The sequence below is a fragment of the Macrotis lagotis genome, chromosome 1 (genome assembly GCF_037893015.1).
Source record: "Macrotis lagotis isolate mMagLag1 chromosome 1, bilby.v1.9.chrom.fasta, whole genome shotgun sequence".
In the NCBI taxonomy this organism is placed as follows: domain Eukaryota; kingdom Metazoa; phylum Chordata; class Mammalia; order Peramelemorphia; family Peramelidae; genus Macrotis; species Macrotis lagotis.
In genome coordinates, this window is record NC_133658.1 from 492,667,502 (window position 1) to 492,680,700 (window position 13,199).

Below are 13,199 nucleotides of genomic sequence, written 5' to 3' on the forward strand. Positions count from 1 at the left end.
AACCCTGGGGAATCAGCCAAGCAAGAAATAACTTTTACAAAGCTGCAGAGAAAAACTCCATCAAAAATCAACAGCATTTGCATAGAACTACAGAATCTAAGAGGCAATAGTAATAAAAGGAATCCTACTCAAAATAGCTACAAAATGTATAAAAACATATAGGGAACAATTTATCCAAGCATACTCAATACTTATGTAGTAAATTGCAAAATGCTTCTTAGATAAAAAAAATTAACAGTAAGAATAAAAATATGGCATTGGGCCCTCGAATCAGGATTCTGAAGCCCAAATATGGCCTTAGATAATTAACTAGCTGTGTGAGCCTGAACAAGTCACTTGACCCTGTTTGCTTCAGTTTCCTCATCTGAAATATGAACTCAAGAAGGAAATTGGCAAACAACTTCAGTATCTTTGCCAGGAAAAAAACCCTAAAAAAAGGGTCTCAAAGAGTGGGACATACATGAAAAAATGACTAAGCAACTACAGTAATTTCAAAGTTAATTTACAGATTTAATGTTACATTAATAAGTCAAAAGGATATTTTGCAGATCTAGGTAAAAATATCAATATTCAATTTTGTATGAATAAAAGATCTAAAATATTGATGGAAAAAAAATAAAAAAAAAGTAGAAATAAAGGGGGGAATAGCACTTACAGGACTGCAAAGGAATCATTTTAGTACTATTATAAAAGTAGCTCAAGGAAAGAGATAATTACAGTAAATAGGGGTAGAAATAATTACAAAAGATGATTTATACTACTTGAAATTAAAAGGTTGCAACCAAAAATGCACCTGGAATGAGAAGGTTGAATGGGGAAGAAGAAAAAAAACTATCAAATATCTCTTAAGTGTTTTGGTATTCCTGAATGCAAAGATAACCAACAGAAATATGACCAAAATTATGCAGTTAAAAAAAGGTCAGAAATGCAAACTTTCAAGAACTATATGCAAAAATGCTCCAGATCACTTAAAGACAAAATGTAAATCACAGGAGACCTGAGGCTTCATTTTACACACCTTATATTTTGCACAACTTGGAATTATACAATAAGGGGAATAAAATCTACTCTTTGATGTTGTTAGATATAGTAGGACAAAAGAAAATTTTAACAACACCTGTGGAAGCAAAAGACTTACTGGAGTCCCTAGAAAAGCATGGAACCACAGAAGGATACTTCCAGATCAGAATTATAAGGATAATAAAAACAGAATTTATGGCTTGTAAAGAAATAACCAGGGGGAAGAAAAGAAAAAAAAATGAATCCACAAAGATGAATCTCTGTAAAGAAGAAAAAAGAGATAACAATTGGGGAATGCAAATACATATATGTGAGAGGCAATCTGGAGGAATGGAAGAGAAAAGCTAGTAACATTAAAAGAAAAATCTATGTAGAAAGTTAAAGAGAAGTCTTTCATGAATCCTTTATTGCCTTTGGGAAAGAAAAACATCTTGTGCAGGCTGTCAATTGAGAATCTTTGTGATCTGTTTTTAATGATTTTTCAAGACATTTTATATTGTTCATTTCAAGAAACATTTCAGTACCTACTATCCAAGCACTGGGCTAAGCACTGATACTGAAGGCTGAAAACTGGAAAGGAAACTATATACATACAAAAGTAAATACACAATATATACCAAGTCAGCCAGTAAACATTTATTAAGCACCTACTATGTGCCATAGACCTTTGAGGGCAGGAAAGCATTGGGGGGAAAACTACTGGGAACTTCAGGAGAGATCTCTTGAAAGAAGTGGCACTTGAGCTTTTGTCCTTCCCTCCCAGGGAGGACCATGACATGCAAGGGAATTGGATTTATGTGAGGGAGGGCTGTGCAAAGTCACCAGCCTCACTTTCTCCTACTGAGCCATCTGGGTCCTGATGTGAATGAAAGTTCAGAGTATTGGAGGCAGAGAGGTGAAAAAGCATGGGAAACAAGAAGGAAAGGCAGGGGAGAATAACCTCAGTGAGGTGGAATATCACATTGCTGTTTAACTAATAAACAGGCTGGCAAAGAATAATATGGAAATTGGTCTGGAAAGAAGTTGTTAATAATCTTTCATTTATTTATGCATCCATTCATTCATTCATTCATTCATTCATTCATTCATTCATTTATTTTTTGATCATTTATTTATTTTTAGGGTTTTTTTTGTAAGGCAAACGGGGGTTAAGTGGCTTGCCCAAGGCCACACAGCTAGGTAATTATTAAGTGTCTGAGACCGGATTTGAACCCAGGTATTCCTGACTTCAAGGCCGGTGCTTTATCCATTGCGCCACCTAGCTGCCCCTAGTTGTTAATAATCTTGGGGAAAAAAAAAATAGAATCTGTATTTCATCCAAGAGACAATAAAGAGCTCTGAAAGCTTTTTTTGAACAAGAAAGAGACAAGGTCAGATCTGGGCTTTAAACCAGAACATTTTGTCAACTGTGCAGAGGATGGATTAGAGAGGTGGAGTCAGGGAGATCAGTTGTATCGTAATCATCCAATTGGGGTGTGAAGTCGAACAGTTTCAAAAAAACGGTATATATTTAATATTTGGCAACTGATTGTAGACATGGAGCAAGGAAGAATAAAGAGTCAAAGATAATTATGAGATTGTGAATAATTCTAGAAATAGAGGCATTAAGAAGTTTCAAAGAGGGAGAATAATGAGTTTCCAATATAGATATATTACGTTTGAGATGCCCAGGCAACACCAAGTAGTGAAGCAATTGGTTCTGTAGTCAGGAGAAGAAATGAGAGCTGAATATTTTTTGGAAATCATCTGCATAGAGATGACAACTGAACCCGTGAAAATTGAATTAAAAATCACCTAAGAGAGAGTGGTCTCTCATTGGTTTGTTAGTAATAGAAGTATATGTATTTTCCCTTTTTTTATTTGTAATGAGTAACCCCCCCCCCCCTTAGGGAGTTTAAAATATTACAAAGGTAGCTCATTACTGTATAGTAAGAACAATATAGTGGTTAGCCATTATCTCAATTACACATACCAACATTCTCAACTTTATTTCCAAAAATATCTCTTTGACAAAAGCAATCTCACAGGAAAATCGAAGACAGTGAAAGCCTCATGGAATAATACCCAGTTAAGGAAAACTGCCTTATTTTGACTTAATGTGACTTAACATTTTCTTGTGGGCACCAAACTATACTCTATTTAATAAAAGCAGTTTTCTGAAACAGTGTTTTGTTTTGTTTGGGATTTTTTTGTTTTTGTTTTTGCTGTTTTCTTTTTTACAAGGTTTACTAAAGCAGTATTGACTAGTTGTACTCTTTTCAAAATTTGTGCAGCCACTAGGTAAGCTTAATATTAAGGAAAAGGAAGATGCAGTTAAGGAAATAGTAAATTGATTTAATGGTGTGGAAACTTTGAGGCACAAAAGAAATTAATATAACGTTGCTCAAGTCACAGCAGGGCCATGAGTTGTGATTCTTGTGCAAATTCAGTCATATTTAAATAGACTAAAATGTATATAAGAATATAAAAGATGAATTTTTTATTTGAATCTTAGGAATTTCTCTTTCTAGACTTGACTCATTTTTCTTTTGTAACTTTTGAATTAGGGTAGCACATAAATTGTAAACAAATACTTGAAGGCTTAATCTTCCTTATATGTTTAAAGAGGGACAGAAGCTACATAATCAGAGTCCTCCAATGTAATTTGAGGTCTGTTAGCTTTAACCTCTTCTACTATACTCCTACTAAACGCAATACTTTATGCAATTTAAAATATATTCCCTGTTCTGCTATCCCTGTCTCTAAATGTGTTCACATTCTGTTATCTATCATGATTGAAATGGATTGCTTATATCTTCACTTGCTGAAATGGTAATCATCTTTTTAAAATCTAGCTCATTTGCATATATAAATTCTTTCCTCATTTTTTTTTACCAGATCTCCTATTCAAACCAAGCCATTCAGTCATACTTTAATGGGGATACAGGGATAAACAGCCCCAAATAGCTTTTTAACTTAATTTAGGGAGTTGGGGAGAGCTAAGATAGGCATACAGGGGTTAAGAAGGAAGTAAAATCACCAGAACTGAACAACATATTGAAAAAATTCTTGTGGACCATACAAAGTAGTAAGATGGAAATGTCTTCCGTTAACTCTTATTTTGAGTCATGTTATAATATTACAAAATTTACCTTTTTTTCCCATCTTTCGATTTATATTGTAATGGCATCATGTTTTGTTGGCTTTGTACACTGTACTTCACTGTACATCAGTCCATTCTCTGTATTCATTGCATTTCTTTTTTTTAATAGCACAGTAATATTCATTATGTTCATGTACTACAGTTTGTTTAGGTTATTTCCTAATGGATGAACATCTATTTTGTTTATAATTCTTTGCTATCTCAAAAACTGGGTCCTATAAATATTTTGTTATATATGGGTACTTTAGTGGTTTGCTTGGGGTATATATTATACCAGGCACAAACTCCCAAAGTTATGGACTCTCAGAGGTCATGGACATTTCATTTTTACTTACATAATATCAGATTTGAAAAATGGTTATACTAATTAACAATATCATCATTAATGTACTAGTATGCATAATTTATATTTGTCATCTTTGTCAATTTTTAAGGTATAAGATGAAGCTTCAGGTTTGCATTGATTTGCCATTTCTCTTATTAGTGACATGTAGTTTTCTTTCATATAGTTGGTAGTAGCTTTCAATTCTTTTTAAGAAGTATTTGTTTTGGGGCAGCTAGGTGGGCGTAGTGAATAGAGCACCAGCCCTGGAGGTTAGGAGTACCTGAGTTCAAATCCGGACCTCAGGACACTTAACAATTACCTAGCTATGTGGCTTTTGGGCAAGCCACTTAACCCCATTTGCCTTGCAAAAAAAACAAACAAACAAACCTAAAAAAAATATGGGCCAGGGGGACAGCTAGATACCTAGTATATAGAGCACTGGCCTTGGAATTAGGAGGATCTAAATTCAAATCTAGCCTCAGGACACGTAATAATTACCTAGCTGTATGACCTTGGGCAAGCCACTTAACCCCATTGCCTTGCAAAAAAAAAAAACTTAAAAAAAAGCTATTCGTTTTTACCCTTTGACTATTTTTTCTATTGATTAATAGCTTTCAAGATACATACATATATAATATATATTATATGTATGCACATACAGAATAGATTGGTGAATATATATGTTTATAGATTTGTTTATTGAAAGCTATTCCCCAAAAGGAAAAGGAAGTAAAAGGATATGAACATATGACTAAATTTATATTATATTAATATAACATAATATGAATATGTAATTCTTAAACAAAATTCAGACTTATCAGCTGTATATATATAGAAACATACATTTAATTATATATATATGTATATGTATATGTATATATATGTATATGTTCATAAGCACCAAAAGTGCACTAAATTACCTATTTTATCACAGCCCCTCCAAAGTTTGTAATTTTTTTTTTTTTGTTAACATGGGACAGCTAGGTAGTACAATTTTGGGCCCAAAATCAGGAAGACTCATCTTCCTGAATGTAAATCTAGCCCCAGACTCTAGCTAGTTGTGTGACCCTGGACAAGACATTTTACCCCATTTGCCTCAGTTCTTCATCTGTAAAATGAGCTGGATAAAGAAAATGTCAAACCATTCCACTATTTTTGCTAAAAAAAAAAAACAAAAACAAAACTCAACCCCATTGGGATCACAAAGAGTCAGACATGACTGTTCAATACTTACCTTTTTAAGAAAAACTTTTATTCCTGTGCTTTCTAGTATTTTTTTTAAAAAACAGACATGGCTCTTATACTTTGTCTATAAAGTCTTCCTCAATTTAAATAATCATATGATTTTTTGTTTTTGCTATTGTTATAGTCAGTTAGATTTATAGTTTTTTCTAAAATTCAACAAACCCTCTGCATTTCCTGGTATAAATTCATCCAGATTATAGTTTGCTATCTTTGTGACATAGTGCTGTAGTGTGTCTGTGCTAGTATTGTATTTAAAAATTGTATATTATTATCTATTAGGCAAATTGGTCTACTGTCTTATTTAAGCCTCCCTGATTTATCAAGTATCCAGACTTTATTTGTGTTATAGAAGAAATTTGGTCTTTGCCTTTTTGGGGGGGTGGATTGGGGAGAAAAGAGTTGGGATTAAGTGATTTACCTTAGGGTCACACAAATAAGTGTCTCAGACTGGATGGATTTTAACTCAGGTTTTTCTTAATTCCAGGATTGGTACACCACCTAGCTGTCACATTGCCTATTTACATTTAATGTACAAACTGGAATTAATTGTTCTTTAAAGATGTGGTAAAAATTTGCTTGTAAATTCATATGGTCCTGGATTTTTTTTTTTCTTTAGTTCATTTTTTTTTTCATTTATAGCCTGTTCAGTTTATTTTTCTAAAATAGGGTTTTGGGGCAAGAGAATTTCAGGCTTAGACCTCTTGCTATTATTGTGATAAGAAAAAAAAAACTGTGATGGGAAAGAAACTCTGGCTCAGATTTCTTGCCATCACCATGAAAAGAAGATGACAATGCTCCAACTCTATTTTGAGCTTTCAGAAATTGTTCCTGGAAGCTCAAAAGTCAGAATACCTGCAAAATCAAGACTGGGGAGGAAAGCTATATTTGATCAGCTGGCAATGTCTAAATTTCTCCCTTTCTGTTTCTTGTTAACAGATATGTAAATGCTTATCTCCCCCTTCTACTTTCTGGAAGATTCCATTTTTCTTTGCTTCTTATGTATTCACATTCTATATAAGATTGCCGAAACTGATGCTCTGACCCCTCTGATTTTTTTTTTTACAGATGAGCCCGTACTCCAAGAATAATTAAAATTCACAGATAACTATTTCTTTTTTTTTTTAGTTTTTTTTTTTTGCAAGGCAAATGGGGTTTAAGTGGCTTGCCCAAGGCCACACAGCTAGGTAATTATTAAGTGTCTGAAGCCAGATTTGAACTCAGGTACTCCTGACTCCAGGGCCAGTGCTCTATCCACTGTGCCACCTAGCTGCCCCACAGATAATTATTTCTGCATGCTGCTTATGGCTATACCTAATCAGTAGGACTCTCTCTCTCTCTCTCTCTCCTCTCTCTCTCTCTCTCTCTCTCTCTATATATATATATATATATATATATATATAGTTATATATATATATATATATATAATTTTTATGCCAGAATACATATTCGATTTATTGTTCTGTTAATCTGGGTGATTTATATTTTGTTAAATATTCATCTATTTAATTTGAATTGTCAGTTATTGACATATAGTTGGATGCAATAGCTCCTAATAATTGGTTTTATTTTTCCTTAGTTGTAAATTCAACTTTTTCATTTTTGATATTGGTAATTTTATCTCTCTTAAAAAAATCAAATTAGTTAAAAAGGTTTACCAGTTTTTATTTTTTCTTTTTTTATATTCAAAAAGCCTAGCACCAAAGGACTGAAAAGAGGAGTGAGACAAGACTCTAGGACAGAAAGAGAGTCCAAGGATACTGAACTAGGAAGTGGTAGATACAGGAACAATGGCAAACTAGCAGCCCTGCTGCTCACATTCTAGATCACAAGTTCAGGGCAGAGAGAGCATTTGTGGCAAATACAGGTACTAAACTATGTAAGTGTCAGCCCAGTATCTTAAGTCTCAGGGAGCTGGCAGTTCAGTCACTTGTGAACCTGCAGCACCTCCTAGCGGGCTCATGGGGGCCTTGACAGCATGCTGCCTTAGCAGTCTACTGAAATGAAAGCACAAGCTAATAGAGGTGAGCTCAGGTCAGGAATTTCCAGAGTTTAGATTAGGACCAGCACTGGAATGCTTTTTGGGGGTACAGGCTTAATTAGCTTCATTTAGACTCTTGTTCCACAGACCCCACTGCCATCTTTACTCCACCCTCCACTATATAATTTTTTATTTGGATAAAGGCTTTAAATGCTAGGCTTGTTGATTCAGATGGATAACAGAGTCAAGATTCAAGAATTTCTCGATAGTCTGACATTGGTTCAACACATTCAGATGGGATAGATTTGGACTGATGTTTTCATTAGTTTTAAAGAGTTCTCAGTGAGGAGCTTCTACCACCAATGTATTTCAACATCTGAATGTACTTTATCATTTTCGAGGAATTATCTAAAGTAGGAAGTAAAGTAACCTTCCTAGGGTCACAGCCCTTATATCAGATCATCCTGACTAAGGTCAGTCAGTGAAAATGGCCTGGAATACAAAAGAATCCAAAAACAGTCCCTGCCCTCAAGGAATTTATAATCTAAACTAGCAAGCAAACACACACACACTATTTGCTAGGAAGTAAATAAGAAGGAAGACACTAGAATTAAGAGATCTTGGGTAAAGTTTCTTATAAGAGTCTATCTTTTTAACTATTCTGGGGGGTTTTAATTGGACAATAAGCTTAATAACTGTGTGCTATGGTAGCCAAGAAAGCCACTGGGATATTAGAGTGCATTAAGAAAAGCATAATATTCAATAGTGGTACTATGACCTTAGTCAGTAGGAGCTGAACTCATACTGTGATGAAGTCAGTCATTTTAGGCTCCAAAGATTAAATAAAACAAATTGTGAGAGTTTCTTGCCCTCAACAGTCTTTTGTTCTTTTAAAATCTCTCTATATTTTATTAATCATTTTTTAATTTTAGATTTTTCTAAGTATTTTTTCTCCTCCTCTCTCCCAAATAGCAGTTTTTTAGAACAAGGGAAAAAAAAGAAGGAAAAAAGAAAAAGTTCAGTAAACTAACCATCATATGGTTTCCCATTTATATGACCATATATGTAGTGTCACAGTGTTTCATGCCTATAGTCTTCTACCTTTGAAAAGAAATGGGGGAAGGTACCCTCTCATATCTTTGAGGAAAAATAATAAATATAAGTTATAATTATATATAATTATAAGTTATAATTTCATAGTATCAATTGTTTATTTTGCTTTATTTATCATTGCTTTATTTATTATTTCATTTTCCTTTGCATGAGTTCCTATGAGCCATCCTTTGCTCCTCTTGGTATTCCTTATATTTGTTTCTTACAGCACAGTAACATCCCCTTACATTTATGTATCACAATTTGTTTAGTCATTTACCTAGTCAATAGGGGGCCGCTCTGTTTCCAGTTTTTCTATCAAAAGTCTTGCTATTAATATTTTGGTTGGTATATATGGAACCTTTGTTTTCATCATTGACCTTTTGGGAACATAAACCTATCAGTAGATTTTCTGGGTTAAAATGTGTGGACATTTTAGTTATTTTATTCATATAATTCTAAATTACTTTTTCAGAATGGTTGGATCAATTTGCAACTCCAAGAACAGTGTATTAATTAATATGTCCACCCTTTGCACAAGTCTGCCAATATTGACTACTGTCATATTGCTCAGAGCAAACCCAGAGATGTTTTGATTTGCATTCCTCCTTATTAGCAGTATTTTAAGAATTTTTCTATATATTGTTAGTAATTGGAAGTTTTGCATTTTCGGCCATGGATTTTTAGCCTTACATTTAAGGCAACTAAAATGATACAGTAATTAGAACACTAAGACTTCATATTAAGACCTGACTTCAAATCTAGCTTCAGATACTAATGTCTGTCTGACATTAGGCAATTCATTTAAACCACTCTCAGTTTCAGTTTCTGTTCATTAGGGATAAAGATAGCACACACCTTATAGGCTTTTTGTGAAGAGCATATTAAATAATGGTGTAAAACAATTAGCAAAGCATTATATAAGTGTTAACTATCATCATCATTATTTCTATTAGTTGTCTTATAAAATATAGTTGATAATTTTTCCCCCCTTATCTTAATTGAATTTTATTCCTGGGAAGTCTTCCCTATTTTGTATAAGTGAAATTATCAATTTTATCTTTAGTAATCATCTTCATCCTTTTATTCCCTCTTTCTTCCCCCCACCCTCTGCTTATGATCTTTTATTTCCAAGATTAGGGGGAATAGATTTGTTTCAGAAATCACAGATGTTACTGTTCCCATTCACTGACATCAACAACTTCCTTTTTTCCCTCAAACTCTCCTGTTCCTAGCACATGCTCTTCTCTATAATACTAGCAGATGGAATTTTTTCCAAAAAAAATTGCTATATCTTTTTAAGTTTTTATATCACTTATATCCTTGTATTTCTCTTCCATCCCTTCCTAGAAAGTCAACCCATAAAATAGAAGAAAAAAATCCAGCAAAATGAATCCATGCAGCAGAGGTCTAAAGTTATATTCCTTTTTATTATAATTTCGCAACATTAAATAATTATTGTTTTATTACTCTTATTTTGTTGTTTTGTGAGTGTTTTTCCTGTTCTTAATATTTGTTTTTTTAATTTTAAATTTATTTTTATTAAAGATATTATTTGAGTTCTACATTTTTTCCCCCAATCTTGCTCCCCCCCCCCCCAGAATGCACTCTGTCAGTCTTTACTTTTGTTTCCATGTTGTACCTTGATCCAAATTGGGTGTGTGATGAGAGAGAAATCACATCCTTAAAGAGAAGTCTAAGAGGTAACAAGATCAAACAATAAGCTGGTTTTTTTTTCTAAAATTAAAGGGAATAGTCCTTGCACTTTGTTCAAACTCCACAGCTCCTTATCTGGATACAGATGGCACTCTCCTTTGCAGACAGCCCAAAATTGTTCCTGATTGTTGCACTGATGGAATGAGCAAGTCCTTCAAGCCTGAACATCACTCCCATGTTGCTTGTTAGGGGTGTACAGTGTTTTTTCTGGTTTCTGCTCATCTCACTCAGCATCAGTTCATGCAAATCCCTCCAGGTTTCCCTGAAATCCCATCCCTCCTGGTTTCTAATAGAACAATAGTGTTCCATGATGTACATATACCACAGTTTGCTAAGCCATTCCCCAATTGAAGGACATTTACTGGATTTCCAGTTCTTTGCCACCACAAACAGGGCTGCTATAAATATTTTTGTACAAGTAATGTTTTTTACCCTTTTTTCCTCATCTCTTCAGGGTATATAGACCCAGTAGTGGTTGTTGCTGGGTCCAAAGGGTATGTACATTTTTGTTGCCCTTTGGGCATAGTTCCAAATAGCTCTCCAGAAGGGTTGGGATGAGTTCACAGCTCCACCAATAGTGTAATAGTGTCCCAGATTTCCCACATCCCTTCTAACAATGATTATCCTTCCTGGTCATACTGGCCAATCTGAGAGGTGTGAGGTGGTACCTCAGGGAAGCTTTAATTTGCATTTCTCTAATAATTAATAATTTAGAGCATTTTTTTCATATGGCTATGGATTACTTTGATAATATTTGTTATTGTAACCATTATATTTATTATTTTCCTGGCTTTGCTTACTTTACTTTTTTGTTTGTTTGTTTGTTTTTTAGGTTTTTGCAAGGCAATGGGGTTAAGTGACTTGTCCAAGGCCACACAGCTAGGTAATTATTAAGTGTCTGAGGCCGGATTTGAACTCATGTACTCCCGACTCCAGGGCTGGTGCTCTATCCACTGGGCCACCTAGCCTCCCCCTTACTTTACTTTCAAACATATCTTTCTATGCGTCCCTCTGTTGGTCATTTAAAAAAATTATCCATTTATTTATTTTCCCAACTACATGCAATGGTAATTTTCAATAATCATTTTTTGCAAGGTTTTGAATTTTACATTTTTCTCCTTTACTCCCTTCCCTCTTCTTCCCCTGTTGGTCATTTTTTTGTAGCACAGTAATTCTCCATTTTTAGTGTGTACCCTAATTTATTTAGCCATTCTTCAATCACTCATAGCCATCTTTTTTTTTTAATTTCAGTTCTTCATTAGTGTAGAAAGGCTTTTGGTCTTGCATATTTAAGACAAGCACAAAAGAATTTGGGGTTATTTTTAGTGCTATTATAAGTATGTGAAAAAGTGCTGCAATAAATGTTTTGTTGTAAATGGTTCATTTTTGTCATTGGTGTCCTAGAAATGTATACCTAGCAATGAAATCTCTTAAGTCAGAGGTTAAGAACATTTTAGTTATTTTTTGCTTTCCTGAATTGTCCTAATTCCCAATTCAATCAGCAATAGTGTATCTTTCTGCAATCCCAGCCCTGACTATGGGAAATACTTTGTTATTTTGTCAATTTGCTTGATGTAAGATGATGCTTCACGCCAAGAGATTGTGCTGATTGTACACCTTTTATTAGTGATTTGGAGCATCTTTCTATATGATTGTTAATAATTTGTAATTATTGTCTTATTCTTTTTTTTTTACAAGACAGTGGAGTTAAGTGGCTTGCCCAAGGATCCAGCTAGGTAACCATTAAGTGTGTGAGGCTGGATTTGAACTCAGGTACTCCCGACTCCAGGGCCGGTGCTCTATCCACCGCACCACCTAGCTGCCCCTATTCTTCTATTTTTTAAAATCATGTTACCTTTTGTCTAGGTCATGTATTGGTTTGGAGCTTTTTGTGATGTCTGATGTGAAATTATGAACCAAGGCTAATTTCTGCCAGATTGCTTTTTTTTTTGCTTTTTGTCCATTGATGAGTTCTTTTGCCAATGTTTCCTTCATTGACTTTTTCAAACACTATGTTACTATTTGTTTTTATAACTAATCCATTCCTGATCAACTTTTGGCTTTTGTTTAACCATTACCAAAACATTTTGATGACTACTTTTTATAGTAGAGTTTGTGATTGACTACTGCTAAACCACCTTACTTTCCTCAATTTTCCATTATTTCTGGAAAATCTTGACTTTTTCCCCCCAGATCAATTTTATAATTGTTTTTTCACTTTGTAAAGTACTTTTGTGGAGCAGCTAGGTGGCGCGGTGGATAGAGCGTCAGCCCTGAAGTCGGGAGGACCTGTGTTCAAATCCGGCCTCAGACACTTAATAATTACCAAGCTGTGTGACCTTGGGCAAGTCACTTTACCCCATAGCCTTGCCAATAAAAACCCCCCAAAAGAATTGACATTGAATCTTTGTATCTGTTGACTTTAAACAATGTAGTTTCCTTGATTAAAGAGCTAATTGAGTCTTTTCAAACACATTTCCCTTTTCATGATTGCTTCCTCTTTATCAGGTTCACTTGAAGCACAATACATTCTTCTCCAGTTCCTTAGTTTAATGCTGAATAAAGTTTTTGAATTTTTTTTCCTGTTAACAGTAATGTTTAACTTAACCCTACTGCCTTGCAAAAACCTAAAAAAACCCCCCAAAACCAGTAATGGTTGTATTGTGCTTTTAAATCAATTC

At 34.2% G+C, this 13,199-nt stretch overlaps 1 protein-coding gene across 1 annotated transcript in view; it reads left to right on the plus strand.

Moving 5' to 3' along the window:
* Positions 1–11,165: 11,165 nt before the first annotated feature.
* PRDM15 (PR/SET domain 15) overlaps positions 11,166–13,199 on the plus strand; it is a 184,523-nt gene continuing 182,489 nt past the window's right edge. Inside the window, exon 1 of the mRNA XM_074213837.1 lies at positions 11,166–11,401. The gene's annotated coding sequence lies outside the window, so the exon portion shown is untranslated. The remainder of the gene's footprint in view (positions 11,402–13,199) is intronic.